The 17,834-nt window shown below is 41.3% G+C and overlaps 1 protein-coding gene across 10 annotated transcripts in view; it reads right to left on the bottom strand.

The window, feature by feature from the left end:
• The window catches only part of MAPK10 (mitogen-activated protein kinase 10), a 143,915-nt gene that overhangs the window by 104,560 nt on the left and 21,521 nt on the right, over positions 1 to 17,834 (bottom strand). For 4 of the 10 annotated variants that reach the window (XM_038178183.2, XM_038178185.2, XM_038178184.2 and 1 more), the window contains exons 1-2: positions 14,634 to 15,018; positions 9,788 to 9,907 (exon numbers count right to left, since the gene is read on the bottom strand). The gene's annotated coding sequence lies outside the window, so the exon portion shown is untranslated. Of the gene's footprint in view, positions 1 to 9,787; positions 9,908 to 14,449; positions 14,574 to 14,633; positions 15,022 to 17,834 lie in introns of those variants that run through there. The other 6 variants (XM_038178177.2, XM_038178179.2, XM_038178176.2 and 3 more) reach the window with 4 other exon arrangements.

Here is a 17,834-nt window from a genome sequence, read left to right as displayed (position 1 = left end):
ACTTAGTTGATGAAGGCTTAATATTACATTAGCTGCAGCCTTTTTCTGCCCTCTCATTCAAACACCATTTATGTTGTCCTCTTTGTTTCTGGACTGCTACTTACTCTAGCAGAGCACACTTGTCAGCAATACGTATCAAGCGTTTAATGATATTCACTATATAATGATATATGCGAGAGACTCCTGACAAGGAAGAAAAACAAGAATATATATGTCAGATACAGCATCAAAACTACCTTGTCTGGCACTCAGAACAACGTCAGTGCTGCCATTTCTCTTTGCTCAGCAGCATCTTCCCTTTCTCTTACCCTTGTTTTTACTCTCATGGGTTACATCTCAATACCAAACACAGCACTTTGCAAACAAGCACACATGTATTTATCACATGCAATGACAAATCAATTCTTTCGCTGACTTAATTTTCTAACCTGCAGGAGGAAAAAGAACCCTGAAAGGTAGCTATGATTTACAGTTTGCCTGTTTGGACTACAGGCCTGACAAGTCAATGCAAATAAGCAATGCTGAAGATGCACTGTGCTAGAGAATTAAGCCATAAAATTCTATGGCATATGGCATAGTGCCAAATAGCACATGAGCACAAAAAAGGCCTAGCTCTGCGCCCTGAGTAAGGAGCTCCAAATTCCACAGATTTGCTGCATTTTATACCTCACAACGCAAAGTTGCAATAAACCACAGTACAGCTCGCTTTTTTAAGAAAAAATAGTTCCCCATTGTATGCATTGTGAAGATGCCATCATTAGAAAGCTGACATTTAGCATGAAAAAATACAGTATAAAAGGACTAAGTGCAAGGAAAAGAGTTGAATATCAAAGCAACACCATTTTCTGATGGTAAGCATGATGGTAAGGCACTATCTGCTCTTTTTGCTAAGTATTTTGGGCCTCGTCCTAACTGAAAGAAAATGCTTGCGTCACAAGTTATAGTCATGTTTGACATTGACTCATGTAATACCAAAACCATCAACAAAATCTTACTTATTCTGATAACTTACTATCCTAGCAGAAGCTTTGAGACTAAATATTTATTTTTTACTTTAAGGACAAAGATTCTAGATGTTAATTTCACGTTATCTGGCTGTAGTATTGCTCAGTATTCGATGTGACATAATGGTTTATATCTCTCAACACCATTTTCTCTTTTCATATATGGCAATAAAGAAGAGGAAGTTTTTTTAATGCACATCCATGAAATCTACCAGGAGATACACTAATACTATTCACATGAATTATTATTATTATTGCAGTTAGTTATGTATTCATTGAAGGCACTGTAAAAAATATGAAGGGAAGTTATAATCAGCAGGAAAAACCTCTCTATGGGTTTAGGTGCTACGAACATTACAAAGTCCTTCACAAGCCCAAAGTGAAATGGTCTACCAGAAATGTACATCCCACGTAACATTGCAGTTAATTATATATATTTTGCCTATAATTAATTCTGCTTCCCTCTCGCTACATTTACACCATGACTGTTAGTTGCCTCCCCATATGCTTGTCTTTTGGAGCAGTGATTCAGTCCTTCCAAAACACAGCTCTGCTACAACACAAAAATGCTCAAGGACACACACATTCACTTTTGGGCACAGGTAAAAGACATTCATGGTACTCCCTCCCTGAGACAGCTCTCAACTCCAAGTTAAAACTTTACATTACAATGTAAGGATTGAAAAGAAACATCACAAAATTCAAGTGCCCAAAGCAAGTGCCTCATATGGAAGAAAAAACAGCAAGAGAAATCTTGCAAAAAATAAAGGCATGTTGCTTCTTGTTTTTTTTTCCTGTCGTTTCTCTTCCCCAGATAGAGACATGACACCCAGTGAACAAAGTGAAACAGCTGCTGATTTTGGGACTCAACAGCAGCACAATATTTTGAGAATCTCTCACAGATGACACGATGCAATTAATTCTAGGCAAGGTAGCCTGCTTCATAACCACCATGGCTACTGGACAGTCCCACATAACCTTCCTTTTCAAGGTACAGATTTGCTAGCCTGGACTTGAGTCACCATCCCTGGAAGTCTTCAAAAGACGTTTAGATGTAGAACTTAGGGATATGGTTTAGTGGGGACTGTTAGTGTTAGGTCAGAGGTTGGACTCGATGATCTTGAGGTCTCTTCCAACCTAGAGATTCTGTGATTCTGTGTGATTCTGTGATACATTTTCAATTTTAATTTTACAAAATTACCTGTATTTTAATCCAAGTGCTTAAATTGCAGAAAGCCTGCAAAGCTGTAGAGTTTATCTAGAGCAGCAAGAAGCAGAGGAGGCGGTGGATCAGGTTGGTGGATCACAAGTAGCTCACATCACAAGATGAGCAGAAGTGGGCTTTGTAACCCTGCAGGATGGGTAACAAAAACACCAGGTCCGACAACATCAAACTCTGTATGAGACAGTACTGGGGAAGGGAAGAAGCACACAACTGCTAGGTCAGGCTGCTCTACAAAGATGCCTACAGTGAAACACTTTTAGCAATGCTTCAGGAGTTGAGCCTTTTTTTTGTATGCTCCCTCCTTAGCAAACTTTTTCTCCCTTTTCATACAACACTACTCGATAAGTAAATTACTTTATACTTGCAGATGAGGAAAAGTAGTTTACTGAGTACTAGAAATTTTCTGTGCATTATTTCCATGTGTGGGGTCAGAGCTCAAGCTGCTATTTGAGTGACCATCCCTTACAATTCGATTTGGACTTGGTTGCTGACAGTCAAATCCTGATCGAAGATTTAGGAATTTATTTATTTTTCCTCCTTTTTTTCCCTTTAAAAAAAATCAGGATCACGTATAATGGGCTATGGTGTGATTTGTGGAGACTGCAGGGTCTCTAGGAAATGATTTTATCTATAATATTGTTGTCATTTTATTAATGCTACCATTGCCTTCACCCCGTTGAAGCAGCATCAATATTCCCCAGTGCACCACATTCTCTCCTGCCACAAGTCAACGTCGCTCCTTTGGAAACACCCAACAACTCTAGTTTGAACCAGCTCCAAGTCTGCTCTGAGGTATTCTGATCTCTTACAAGCTGCGTAATAGAAAATTCACACAAATTAATCATTAACTACTCAAAAAGTACTCTTGCAGTGGGGAAAAAAAACACATTGCTTGCTCAAGGACTATCAACTCAAGTGCACTTGAAGCCTGTTCACCACCAGCACAAGGCACACCTCCAGGCTGCCTGCCCGTACTGTTTCTATGACCCTACCAAGTCTTCTCCACTGGGTAATGGGCATGGATGATATGAGGTCCAGACCAGTCAGGCCAACAAACTCTCAAGCCAGCTGCCCACATCGGTACAAAGATTCAGGTGAAATTTTCTCCAACGCATACAGCACCATGTCAACAGCCACAGTACATCAAGCGAACAGAAGGCAAATGACAAGGGATGTAAACCATCACCTTCTGTTTTTTCAAAGCCTCAAAATAAAAGCAGAGGATTGATTGTTGGATTAAGGAGTGTACAACACCAAGAAATCATGTTTTTTATTCAAGTATGTATTATTTTAATTTGTACAGACATAAAGGTATATTTGCCATATTCTTCTCTCATGAAAGACCTCCACAATATTGCCTTGATTCAGATTGACAGATAATAAAATTAATTTTATGTACAACAGCAAATTAAGCTCGCATGATGCCATAAAAATATCTATCTACACACTGATGACTGAAATCTAACATAAATTAACGCAGATGTTTAAGTAGCATTATGATGCACAATTAAGCCATGCAGATCTATTTCAGGAACAGCTCAGAAATAATTTTTTCTTTGTTTGTTTCAGGAAGAGCAGCATTAAATCTTTTTCTGTATTTCTTTTCTTACAGCACTCCCACCCCAGGCGCTACTCCAAGGAGTGTAGCCCTACCAGCCGCAGCTAACCGGAGTTGCATTTTTCCAGAAACAAAGGCAGTAAGGAAGTGGATTAGGAAGACTCCCCCCTGTCATACACTGCATTGATCTATATGAACTAACCCAGGACTACAGCCACGTAAACACAAAACTGAGCACAGGGTAACTTATTTCACAGTCTGCAGTATCAAGAGAGCCTTCAACAATGCCTTCTGGTCTGCTAAGCAGCAGCATTTCCTAGCAGGCTGCTGTTAGAGACACACAGGACTTTCAAGCCCCTGCAGTCTTACAGTGGGTTTGCACAGGTAGGATGTTTTTACTCCTGGGATAGAACTAGTACCTACAGATAAGTTAAAAATCATCATTTGTAATTCCACTAGATTTTTTTCTTCATATTAAATATCTAGAGAGGAGGTCATAAAGCAAAAAGTAGGCAGAAATGCTGAAGAAGAAAACACCATTTGTGACAAAGAAGAAACTTCCATTTCTCAAAAACAAAAAAAAAAAACACACACACACAAACAAAAAACAAACAAACAAACAAACAAAAAAACGTACAGACCAAACCCACCGTACTTCTGGAATACCAGAGAGCTCATCAAGAGAAACCCTGTCTGATCTCCCTTTCCTTCACCAACCTTTTAGCCAAGTGCCACTGAGGACAGTGAGCTTTACTAGACAGATTTTCCCCACTACAGACTGAACAATTCTGAGTCTTAACAAATAGAACGAAAGCTACTCCATACCCAGTGGCCCCAGAAGGTCTATTTAACAGTTCCTTCTCGTACCCATCACAGGTGAGCTGCTCTAATTAGCTGCACCGGGAAGTCAGAGCACACTCAGAATGCACAAGCAGAAGCACCAAGCCTGCAGCCATCATCTTCTCTGTGCCAAGCTGCTCCCACACAGCAAGGCTATGGCAGGGCCCGTGGGTGAGCCTGGGGTCTGACCACGAGTTCATATAACCTCCAGATAACAGCTTTCAAGACACTCCTCGATCACATATGTCTGCCTAGTCCCAACATAAAGTGTCGGAGAGAGAAGGCTCACAGAGTTACCATCATACTAGCAGCATTGCATTGATTAACCCCATTCCTGGCTTCCACTGGTTTCATTCCCTCTTTGTTAGAAAATCACTGTTGGTTTCCTTATAACAGAACACAAAGAAACAGTTGAGTCAATGTGCCTCACTGACAAATCTAGAAGAGGAAGCAGGCAAAGTATTTCCCCATGTGGTTACAAAATGCTTACCAATACTTTATGTAATATGAGTTCATGTGGCATGCCCATAAACATAGCTGCCTTACTGCTGGCTTGGTCTCCTTCCCACCCTCCTGCTGGCACCGTTCTCCGGGCTTTTTGCTATTGATTTGGCCTTTTCATTCACTGTTCTGCATTCTACTCAAATTCTTTCCGTACGATTCGTGTGGATGACACTGAAGAACTATTCGACGCTTCAGAGGCTATCCATCTGACCCTCTGCTTCCTTATTCCACAGCAATAGCGCTGGATGTTTTCTGTAAGGTTAGGAGGAGGGCATGCAAATACTGAACTTGCCTGCCAGGTGGCACAGAGTTATATTTTCCACCAGCAACTTAAAAAACACAGCAGAGATGCACATATTTCATCTGAGATGTTCACAGGTCACAGCTGGCACAGGGAAGTATTAAGGTCAGGAAGTTCACTCCTGTTCAGCAAGCGCAGACTGACATATGGCAGAATAAAAGCATTTGGTCCATCAGAGCAAAATTAAACAACTGGGGAGCCCCTGAAGTAAGACATCTGCATTTCAAATTTTTTACACCAAATTAATTTTGAAATTTTCAATTATGCAAATAACATCACCATTCCTAGTAGCCAGGGTTGTGCTGTGAGGAATGCAGACATCGATCCAGAAGTGAGGCAGGTTTGTGTCTCCACAAGTATTCAGAAAGATAGCATGCGTGCACTTCCCAACTACCTCCAAAATTCATTTTTAACGTCATTCCCAGAAGTCTAAGAAATCTGTCATTTCTCCCCAAAATTCTGAGATAGCATGAGGGAATAACCTTGGTAGAAGCAACGCAATGTGTTGAGGCCTCAAGCTTTCACATACTCAAGGTTTCCTTTCTGTTGCTGTTGTTAAGGAATGAGGATGAAGAGCCTACTTTTTATTAAAAGAAAGCTCACAGTTTCTCTCAGCCTAGGGCATTAAAAAGTCCAAATGTACAAAAGCATTGACAAAACTGTGTTTAATTATTATTTAATTAGTATATTAATTTTACAGGCGTTGGGGATCAGTAATATCCAACAACAAACCAAGGATGGAGGGAGAAGGGAGGTACACGAGAAATAACAGCCTCAAAAAGAAGGCTGTCTTCAAAAGGGAGTGAAAACATCCTGTTCAATGATATCCTGAAGAGCCAAAAAAGAAAATGCACAAAGAAAGACAAACTCAACAGCAGCAACAAAATCTACACATTTGCAAAGACAGTTTGCTTCCATTTTGTAACCTTTTTCAATGCAGTTTATTGAAGTAAATTGTGATCTAGTTGTTTCACCAAGAACTCTTTTTTTTGCACTTTGCAGGAAAAACAAACACATTCAACATCCTTGAAAAGTAGGGAAGGGGGAAGGCAAACACCCAAACTGCTGCCAATGACACTCCTGGAAAATCTTTGCTATGTGCACGTATGCAGTTGATCACACAACAAATAGCTTTTGGAAATGTATTAAAAAGGTCATCTCTCAGCAGGGAATAAAATTGCTCAGTACATAGCCATCATCAGTAACAGACAAGTTTGCTGTAGGTGTTTTTTTGTTTGTTTATTTTTAATATATATGGCATGCAACATTTTTAATATATACAACCTTTTCCTACTAAGAAAGACGGAGAAGTAAAACACCTGTTTGTCAGAAAACTGGCCTTGTAGCTCCTCTGATATAAGTCTGGTTTAACTCCACCAAACCCACTGGAGTTATTTTACATTCAATATGGGCTAGATGGAGTTCAGAATTTCACTTTGTGTGCTCAATGTTTACACAGGTGAGAGAAACAAATATTGCACATTCCAGTTGCAAGATATTAAGCCAAGGCCCTCTAAAGATTAAAAGCTCCATAAATGTTTAAGTGCTTAGAAAACTAAAATTACTGTATCCCAGGTACTCTCTTCATCTGCATAGCTGCATGAATCCTAGACTCTTTCATGTTTTCTACCAAAAGGAACTCGGCTCCCATCATCCACAGCACTTACCTTACTTTCATGTTAAGCAAAATATCCTTACTTTTTTCATTATTTTATTTGATGAATACTGGTAAATATTTTTGTATCGTAAATGCTATTTTTCCTGAACATTGATTTTTTTTGCCCTTCCATAGGGGCAAAAACAGTATACCTACTGAACAGTATACAATCAGAATCCTTTCTTCCTTTGACAGGTAAAAGCAGAGTTTTAGACGTCTGATTTCACATACAAGTTCCACTGTTATAAAACCTGTGCTTTCATAAACAGGGATGTCTTGATGCAAGATACATAATTACATGTTCCGAGTCATTTGCATGTGTACAAGATCAACATTAACTGAAGAGAACCTGCACAGAAAGCATAAGCATTTCTATCTCAAAGCTGCAGATTTAAGACTGGCTCTGATCCACGAGCGTTCACAGGACTGCATCCCTAACTGATACGCATACAAAAACTCCAAATTCATACTAAACTAAAGACAACTACAGATAATTTTCCCATAGAGATGCAACTTCAGAGCAAGACCTAGAATTCATAATTTTTATTTATGTTCACCATTTTTGACTCTCAAAAAGCTGTCACTGAAGGAAACTTCATAAAGTAATTCTCTTCCTACAACATCTCTGAGAAAAGAGAACTTGAGGTTGACTGGTATCAGATACTGTTTCTGAAAACCTGCTGCCTGTGCTGATTTACCCATCCTAAAAACTAAACTGGTAAGAATGAAGCTGGAGGAAGTGACTTAGATGATCACTGAACTCAAGAGATAAAGTACTCCAGAGACAGATTATGCTCACCCAGCTTCTTCAAAAAGGTTTTTCAACATATAGAGCAATTTTAAAAGTATTAATGGTGAGAGAATACGACATGCCATGCGTACGAACTTATCAGGTTAACATGCATACATGATACTATAAAAACTACATGCAACTTCTTCTTAATCACTGTTCACCACAGACACGCTGACAAAAATCTTTTGTTCTATTAATATTTCAGTGGTATTAATTACCACAAATGGTAAATATTCTGCTGTTACCAGTTGATATAAACTCTGATTATCTACAAATAGCGTATTACCTATGTGATGCTAAACACACAAGTTCAAATTAAAAGCAAACACACAAAAGGTTCTATGGTTTTGCACCTCGTTATGAATTCAAAACTCAGCCAAGCCCATTCATATAAGTTTCACAGATTTAAGAGTCCACATATTAAAGCAAGATGAATGCTGCTGTCTTGCTAGCTTCAGTTCAATGCCACATACTTTAAAATCCTTAAGAATTTGTCAATATCATGAGCATAATATGGGGAGGCTTTCAAGTTCTACATAAATGCCTTACTGTCACAGGATGGCCACAGGTCAGGGATTTGAACATTCAGACCTCCTCCTGCCACAAATTACTCCTCACGTCAAATACCTGGTTCCCCCCCTTGGCAAGCACTTGAGGTTTCAACCTTTCAGTCATCTAGTAGGCATTTCTTTTTGCTACTTTCTCACTTGTTTTACTCCAGAGCAGAATCAAATATATTTACCTGACCCCTATTCATTTCTCCCAGCAGCTCTACCAAGGATGACAAAGACATGCTATCAGAGCGCTCATTTCATTATTACAGTAGTCACATACCACTACTGCCCACCAGTCAGGACAGACTGCATGTTTCCATCTCTGCCTGGTCTACAAATAGAAACAAAACCTGTAACTCCTACTGAGAGAGCAGAAATATTTTGGTGTCTCGAATTTACATCCTATTTTGTAACAGCTCCAGATTTGACACCAACCAGTGGTAAAGGCCAAATCACAGAAGACCTGCATCAGGTCTAGACATAAACTTGCACCTGTTGCCTTTTTGTTTTTTTCTTTTTAAACCTGTTGACTTTCAGATTATGCTGGCTACGGTGACTGGAGCTGGCAAACATCTAGGTAGTATTAGGGAAAGAACTAATATAAGCTTATTTTGAATGGAAATTTAGTTACCTTAAAGACTCACAAGATTCCACAATGTCTATTTTGTGATTACATTGGACACCTAAAACCACTTCCTCCTATCCCAAAGGTATGCCACAATCACCTTACAGAAATTATTAGGATCAGAATGGCTTGCAATATAAGAAATTCTCCATGTAAGTATGCAAGTAGACTTGTGCATGATTAAAGCCATAGAGTACTTGAAAAAAAATGCTATTTGCTACTCATGACTACTCTCAGAATTTATTTTCTTGTCCAGGGATGAAGGAATTTACAGCAGGAAAAGCTGTCATGCTCTTCGTCAGTCATTTCACAGACTGAGAAACAAAATCACTTTCTTCTCCCTCACCACAAATAAAAGAGATGCAAAACAGTAATTACAAAAAAAATATATATATATATATATGGTGTAAATCAGTATATACATCAAGCCCCCAATACATCATATGTAGCGTTGTGGGGTTTTTATAATCATTATTGTCTTCACATGTTCATCAAGACCACACTCCCAATACACTCCACCTGATATATGTACAATGCAGCAATGCTACGCTTGAAAACAGCATATATAACAAGACAACACGATGCTCAAGTTCACTAAATATTACTGAAAGTTGCCAGTGAAATTCCACCCCCACCCTCCCCAAAATAATCAGCATGCCAGTGGCATTGAGCAAGATTATTCTGTTAAGGAAGGTGATTTGTTAAAATCATACTTTGTTGACTCACCACGGCGTTTGATATGCCTCATCTATAGGAAATGGGTCAAAGGCAGCAACTTCATGCACGGGTTGCCATAGCTGCTGTTTGAGTCTGGCCGGCTGCTGGTACACGTTTCTAATACTAGCCCTAAATACAAAACAAAGAGAAAAGTATTTGGGTTTTACTCTTTAAGTCAGATATAGGAACTTCAGAAAACTAAGCTAGCCTGGAACGTCAATATTGGCATGTAATACAATAAAAGAAAAAAAAAAAAAGATTATTCCTCTATTATCATAAGACACCCAGTTACAGGCAGTATCTGTACAGGCCATTAATTTCCTCCTGAAAAGGAGAAAGGTTAAAGATCAAAAATAATGCAGGATGAAGTGCTCTTTAAATGGGATAGCGGTGTCATGGTCATTTTCCCAAAAAATTAAAAATGAAAATAAGAAAAAAAAATTCAAGGATGGCAACCCCAACTGTTCAAGAAATCAAGTTCAGGACTGATCCAGGTTACAACAGATTGCACTACGAATCATGAAACTGTTCTTCAGTAATGGTTGTTGTTTCTAACCTGTCTTTTCAGATCAGATCTTTACGTTTTTCCTTGGAATATAAACAATGAGAAACACTCACTACAACACATTGAGACTTATGTGCAGGCACCTACCATGAATACCTGGGGATTTAAATTAAGTTTGACTTATGATCATGTGAGTTGGCAACATCAATGTTATGAATGGCTTTAAAAACTGCGACACAAATACATACAGGCATAAGGAAAGGCTTATAAATTACTGTTGTCTACAAACTTAGAATCCTCTTTAAAAAAAGTTCAAGTGGCAAAGTGCTTGTACTTAGAGACAAGCTTAAACAGAAAGGGTAATCAGCCAATGCAATAAATTACAGAGGGTAAAGAGTGACCAAGGGTAAAGAGGGCAAACAACAAAGCAAGTTCCACGCTGGTGTCTAACTACCAAACAGAAACTCCAAATATACATAACAGGTGACTGATGTTCAGCAAAATGCAGCCATGTTCATCACTGAGCATCACTCAGGTTAGGACAACATTTTAAGAGAGATCTGAACTGTAACTCTGTAGTAAGAAAAAAAAATCCTCAGGATAAAACAACAGCTTAATCAGAGAAGGCCCAAGACACTCCACTGTCCTGGGCCAACAGTTGCGTAGTCTGAGGCTCCTTGAAATCCCACTGTAATTAGTACTTCCCAATTTCTTGAATTATCTGACCTATTACTGTGCAACCCTGCTGAAATAGCTCTTGACTTGATGGGAACCATGATTTTGTTTTTTCCGAGCCTTCCACTGTTAATGTTTATTACAGAGCAAAAAGCTGGCAGCAGTGCTGAGATGGAAGTCTCCCCCAAATGTTCCTTGCCATCAACGTGGTGCAAGCCAGGCTCCATACTTGGGGAGTCATGAAGCTCTTTTTCTTAAACAGGAAAACAAACAAACAAACAAACAAAAACAAACAGAAGTGTAGAAATACGACAGCTCCTTTCTTTTTCTGACCCTAGTAAGGGCTCTGACACGGTCCTACGCCCCATGTATTTTCTGGGATATCCGAAGGCAAACAGAAATTCAGAGTGCTCACCTCCCTTCCCTAGGCACAAAGGTTACAACACTCCACTGACATCACTAAGTTCACGTGTAAAATTAAAGAATAAAATAAATTCATTAATTAATGAATAAAGAAAAAAGATCAAGAAGTATCAGGACTTGAGTTTCCTATACGTCTATTTCAAGAACTAGCCAAAACTGCTGCTGAAGGTTGGCAGCAAAACTAGGGACGTCCAGCTAAAAGGCAGCATAACAACTCATCTCAACGCAATCTGTTCAGTTTCTGAAAGGAGTGGATTGTGTACCATGAAATCCCATCCCTTCCCCTTTATTGTTTTTGATCTGTACTCATTATCACAGCTTAAGAGAAAGAAAACCCAGCCCTGAAGCCTGGCATTTCCCACTAACCAAGTAGTATGTTGCTTTCAGTTTTAGTCCAACATGGTTACTGGGGTACAAAAGCTTTTTTGTTTATCTGAAAGACTGTTTTTCTTACGTTTGTCTCCACAGATGGTGCTGCAAGAAAGAAAGAAAGAAAGAAAGCTCGCAGCAAATGCAGCATTTTTTCTTTTAGCTGCTCCCCTCTATGAGGGTTAATTTTCCTTGCAGGTGGCTGATTCAAAACAGCAAGTTTCACAGAATCAGAGAAAAGGGGAGCAGAACTGGAGTGCTGGAAGCCGAGCTGCATTCATATTCAGTAATGTGGCCCAGAGAAGTCTCCCTCCTCTCCTCCTGAAGAGCAGAGAGCAGCAACTATGGTAACACTGCAATCATCAGGCTTAGAGGTCCTCGTTCCTAGCAGTGGTATTGGAAACTCAAAATGTAAGCAGAAGAAGGGGAGGCCTAAGGTCGTAAGACTATTTGCCATACAGAACAAACAAACAAAAACCAAACAATAAAGTCTGTACTTGGTTTTAAAAAGCTTATCAATAAGCTGGCAATATTTTCTGTTATTCAGGGATTAGCCTGAGAATTTAGTGGTTTATACTGCAGAACAGCTCATACTGCACAACAGAGATACCAAACACTAAAGCTGGGGATCTCTCTCTAAATGTGACCTTTCTACTTCCCAAATCTTAATAAAAATATGGTATCTCAAAGAGCAGTGCTAACATCCTGTTCTTTATGGCCTGCTTTAGCTTCCCCTTACTGTGTGAGTTTTGCAACAGCTTGCCAGCTATGGGTGAGCTTTATAACATTCCCAAATGCAATGGCAGGGAAATTTTGATAGCTATCCCTTTGCTTTCAAAAGCCAGATTTAATGCTGTAACAGAGTCAGAAGGTATTTTGTCTTACAATTACTCATCCATTGCTGTTAAATCTCTAAAAGGCTACAAACGTGCCAATCGCTTGCAGAAAAAAAAATAATTAAATAAAACAACAACAAAACCCACACTCATCTTCAAGATCTGCTCATAAAAGGCCCTTTCAGTGTGCACACATTTCTAACAATGAGGGGACATTTTCTACTACCAAGCAGGCAGAAGACAGGCAGATGAAGGCAACTAATTTTGCACGCTAAGCAATTTTTGCCATCACCCCTTTTAGAAACAGGCCTGTACTCCTAATACTGCTCCACAAAATGATAATTGGAACAGGACTCTGACAAATTATGCATGCTCTGAAACAGCAGGATAGAGCAACGTGTGAGCGTGCAGTTTGCTGGGAGTCAGGGAACACAGTTTAATGGCTGAGGTCAAATCACCTTTGTCATTGACATCTGCATCCCATAGAAGAAAGCCATTCATTTAGCCTGCAGGAAGGTAATTCCTGCAGCCTTTATATGCAACCTTTCCTAGCAGCAACAAAGTGAGCACACAACAAGAGTACCCAGCAAGAAAATACTACTCCAGAGCATTCCTGGCCAGTGCTTCCAGAGCAGTGCTCTGCAATAGGGTTAAAAGATCAGAGGTTGGGTGCACTCCACTTTCCCCAGGAAAGGGAAACCAAACACAGGTTACATGTGGGCAAAGACAAACATCCCTGTGCAGTAAGAACACCATCCCATTCTACCTTAACCTATCTCTTTTTCCAAAGCTGGCCTTGCATGGCAAGCTCTGTGTCCTCCAGCAAACTGATTTCAGGCTTCTGATCATTTATGATATACATTTTATGATATACATTTCCCTCTTAAAACATTTCTACACTATGCCATCATTTTTTTGAAAATCTATATTTTCATACAGTGTTGGTTTGCCTTTAACCAGGTCTCTGGCAAAACTCACAGAGGGAGCAGGAGGCTGCATTGAGGCTATCATGAAGCTATGCAGCAAAATGACCCCCCATGTAAACAAGCTTACAATCACTCAGGACACAAATGCCGGGGAACATGCCCATTGTGGCTCACTGGAAGCACAGCCTGCTTATTCAACAATGCTGTAATGCTTCATTAGCCAGGTAAAATTTGCCTTATTTCTTATCAGGCCCCTCTGCAGGAAAAAAAAAAAAAAAAAAAAAAAAAAGGCAACATCTTCTGCCGGAGGATTTCCCTGCAAAGCAACATTGATTTCACTGCAGTGTCTTCCAATTGTTGAATTCTCCTCTCTTGCAAAACAACTGCCCTGGAGTGTGCTGTAAACACCTCTACAAAAAGCTCCTGATGGCTCCATCAGATGCAGTAGGCTTTTCAGTCCACTCATATGGAGGGGGAGTGATGCAGAAGACTGATGATTGCCCGAGATGACCACTTCTCTAAAAACACCCCCTACCCCTCTATTCAACGCAGTTTTTCAAACACGTCCCCCCACGAACACCTTCCTTTCCTTGCCCCACCATTCAGGCACTTTCCAAAGGCCACGACTTCTCTCTTTCCATCTTCCAGTTGTTTTAGCATTACCCTCTCTCCTAAATTTACAAATTCCCATTTCAAATGGCTGCGTCTGGACTATATAACCCACATAATGCACTCATTTCCACTGAATTGCAAGCCAAGACACCTCCTTCCCCCCAAAGCCCCCAAGCCGTGTTAGAGGCGATGAGGCTGAGGAGAACACGACTGTTTACATGCGCCAGCTGGTAAAGCACTCTCACTCCTGTCCATGATGTGCCTCTGCACTGCTCCCACCGCCACCGGTCACCTCGAGCACCCGAACAGAGCAGCTCATACACACCCGAGCACAGGAGGAGGACAGCTCTCCAGCCACAGACCCTCCGGCGGCAGCCTTCTTGCTTCGGTTAGCAGTTGACTTCATTAGCCAGCGTCCCTCTCCCCCATTTTTTAAAGCAGCAATCAACATTCATCACCCCATCTTGCGAAAGCAGATTAATCACAGAATATAAGCAGCAACCACCTACCATTCCGCGCTCGCCAACTGGTCTCCTCGTCCAGCAACCTCTCCCCCAGACCGTGACTTGAGGTGGTATTTTTCAGTCACATCCCAAACAGTGCCGAGGGAAAAAATGGGCTTTTTATAAAAGTAAAAAGAATAAAAAGATGGGCAGCTGGATTCGAGGCAATACAATGCTTTCCTCTAAAGAAATCAAGCAAAGCCTAGGGGAGAGGGTAAAGAGGATGGAAAAAGGGGAGGCAAAATGTCCAATAATAATGAAATAAAGGGAGGGGGGGGAAGAGTGGCTTGCTGAATCACGCTCTTTCACTGCCTGGAAACCATTGTGCGGCGTGATGCTGGCTGTACCATTGTGCAACCTAGCAGAGGAGACAGGCAGGGGGCCTGGGGAATGGGGCTGCCATGGCAACTGGAAGGAGCACACATGACGTCAAACACCAAGGTCTCGCGGGGGGGGGGGGGGGACCGCGCGAGGGAGCGGAGAGAGAAGTCTCATCTGCAGCCACGGCCGTGGCACCTCCTGGAGAAGCAGGAGCTGGACAGCTCGAGCACTCACCAGCGGCAGCAGCTCCGGCAGCTGCAGCATCAGGGAGGGAGCGAGGCAGTGCGGGGAGGCAGTAATAACGAGAATCATTTTCTCAGGGCAGATAGACTCTTTTGTTTGCGTTAGCTGCTATACATGCCGGGAGAAACGTCCATCACCCTGCAAAAAAATGCAAATATTTGGAATTCATTTCAGTTTGGTGCTCAAGGAAGGAGAGAAATCACAAGCCAGATCTTCGTGGCTCCCAACACAGCTACCACTTGTGGGAGAAAGCAACACAACGCTCAGGACAGAGTCCCTCAGGACCCAAAGGACAGCTACCGATCTCCCCATCCACAGCACATCGTGTCTCCTGCTGTGGTGCCCCACGCCCCCAGCCTAGAGCTTGCTGCTCCTTCGAGACCCCAGGGCACAGAGGTACTACCTCAGCCTCAGCTCACAGAACCAGCAGAGTCAGCAATGACTCCAGACCTCCTCGTGTCCAAAAGTGATGCTGACCACCTTTCTCCTGTGCATGCCAAACTGCAGGACACCTCCTCTCTTCTGACATTTAACAACACAAAGTACACTGGTGAGACTACTGTGCTGGACCAGACTGCCGTGAAACTGAGAGTGCCAGTCACAGAACTACCACTGAGAATTTCTACCTTGTTGGAATAGCTGTCTTCTGTGAAGTGCAAACCATTTCATTCAGAGTATCACCAAGTACAGCTCCAAGAAACTCAGTGCAGCCTCTGCCAGCTATCTGAACACCCGTGGTACCAACTACCAGAGCCACGCACAGCCCCACACGACCCAGAACCTAACTCAGATGCTAGGTTCTAGCCTAGGCAACAGGTGCCTCTCTAAAGGACAGCCCAAAAGCCTTCTGCAGGCCATGCTCCAACAGAGGAGGTAACCAATGAACTCCTAAAAATGTTTCACTTTCACTTTTTTACAGGTGGATGTTTTCACCTTGATCTGTGCATCATTCCTGCATACACACATAGTAACAAACATGTACACCAAAATTTTCTGTCCCTTTGTCTCTGTACCCCCATCCTTCTTCTCCCCACACCGTATCACATCTGTTCTCCCAAGGCCATAAAGACCTTCTTTTCAGCTGCCATCTAAGCATCACAGTTGCACAAGAACTACCACTGCCTCTAGTGCAGAGCGATAACAACCCAAGGAGGGTTTCCTCCCTTCCAGTGTCTATGGAGTATCACCACACAATACCCTGAAAAAGTGCTTAGAATCATCAGAACCACAGAATCATCAAGGTTGGAAAAGATCCCCAATATTCTGGCCCAACCATCCCCCTACCACCACTCTGTCCCTAAGAGCCAGGTCCAACCTTTCCTTGAACACCCCCAGTGACGGTGACTCCACCACACTCCTGGGCAACCCGCCTAGCCACTGAGAAGCAATTTCTGTTAATTTCCAGTTTCCAACCTGAACCTCCCCTGGCGCTTCTTTTGTGCTTAGTCTTCTTAAGACTCCAGACATACACTATTGTTATGCAAAATACCATAACGAAGTTAGCTCTGTGAATAAAGCCTATGCATTAGCCTCTTGCACATGTGCGCACACACACACTTCTTGTGAAAACATTTCAACACTTACTCATTTAGGGAAACATTCTGCTGCTGCAATCATATACAAATATTTACATGTGCGTATACATATATGTATGAGTGTATTACTAATCTGAAACAACATGAATTTTTTCCTTCATCCAGATATTTTAACTGTATTATCTAAAACGTTCAGAACATATTCAGGAAGAGGTTCAGTGGAAGGCAATAATTGTATGCATCAGTAGAATGGCAAACACCTCTGGAAAAATCATTCACCATTCGCGTAGTAGTGCATTAAGGGAAGGGGGTTGGAGCTTCTGGCACAATTAAGAGACATGGGCTGGGTGGAGGGTGAAGAAAGAAACAAACAGCCTAAGCTTTTGCAGAGGTGACAGAGGTTTCAGAACATAATTAGGGTATTTGTCCTTGGAACAGCAGATCTAATGGAAAATAGCATCTTTGCAGATACTGCTTTTTGTGATAAGGAGATGCTGCTTTCTGGTGCTGCACAGCTATCCCAGCATTTCGCTCCATGCTCCTCTGCAGTGATTCCAGCTAGCTGTTTGCTATGTCCTGCTGAGATGACTTACTGGCTTGGCTAAAACATACAAAGTTCCCATAAAAAGCATTTCAGTCTGGAACTGGCCCACAGCTAAACACTGAAATGGGTTGAAAGAGTGCAGAAAATGTGAGTGAAACAATTTAAACATGTTTTAAGTCTGAAGTCTATAGGCACCTGCTTTCCAGAACAGCTGCCCTGATTACAATGAGCAGACAAATGCTTCCCATAACAGGCAAGAGCAGAAAATGGTATGAGATACATATAATATAACCTTGATTGAAGCAAACGTTTACAACTGGAAGATAGCTACAAAGGTCACCATGAGCCAATTAAAGTCATTTCAGCTAAGCTCTTATACCCCCTTTCTGCTTCTAAAGTGTTCAGGAGATCTGGTCTTTTTTAAAACAAAACTTCCTTGTTTTATTTTAAATATAAATTCTGAAATAAGTACATGGAACCTGTAGCCCAGAAGATGAACACAAGACTGTACCTCTGACCTACTGTCATCAGACTAGGAGCTCAGAGGTTTGGAGAACAATTATG

Source organism: Anas platyrhynchos, chromosome 4 (genome assembly GCF_047663525.1).
Source record: "Anas platyrhynchos isolate ZD024472 breed Pekin duck chromosome 4, IASCAAS_PekinDuck_T2T, whole genome shotgun sequence".
In the NCBI taxonomy this organism is placed as follows: Eukaryota; Metazoa; Chordata; class Aves; order Anseriformes; family Anatidae; genus Anas; species Anas platyrhynchos.
Note: the sequence above shows the minus strand (reverse complement) of the source record. Positions and strands in the feature narration are given on the sequence as shown.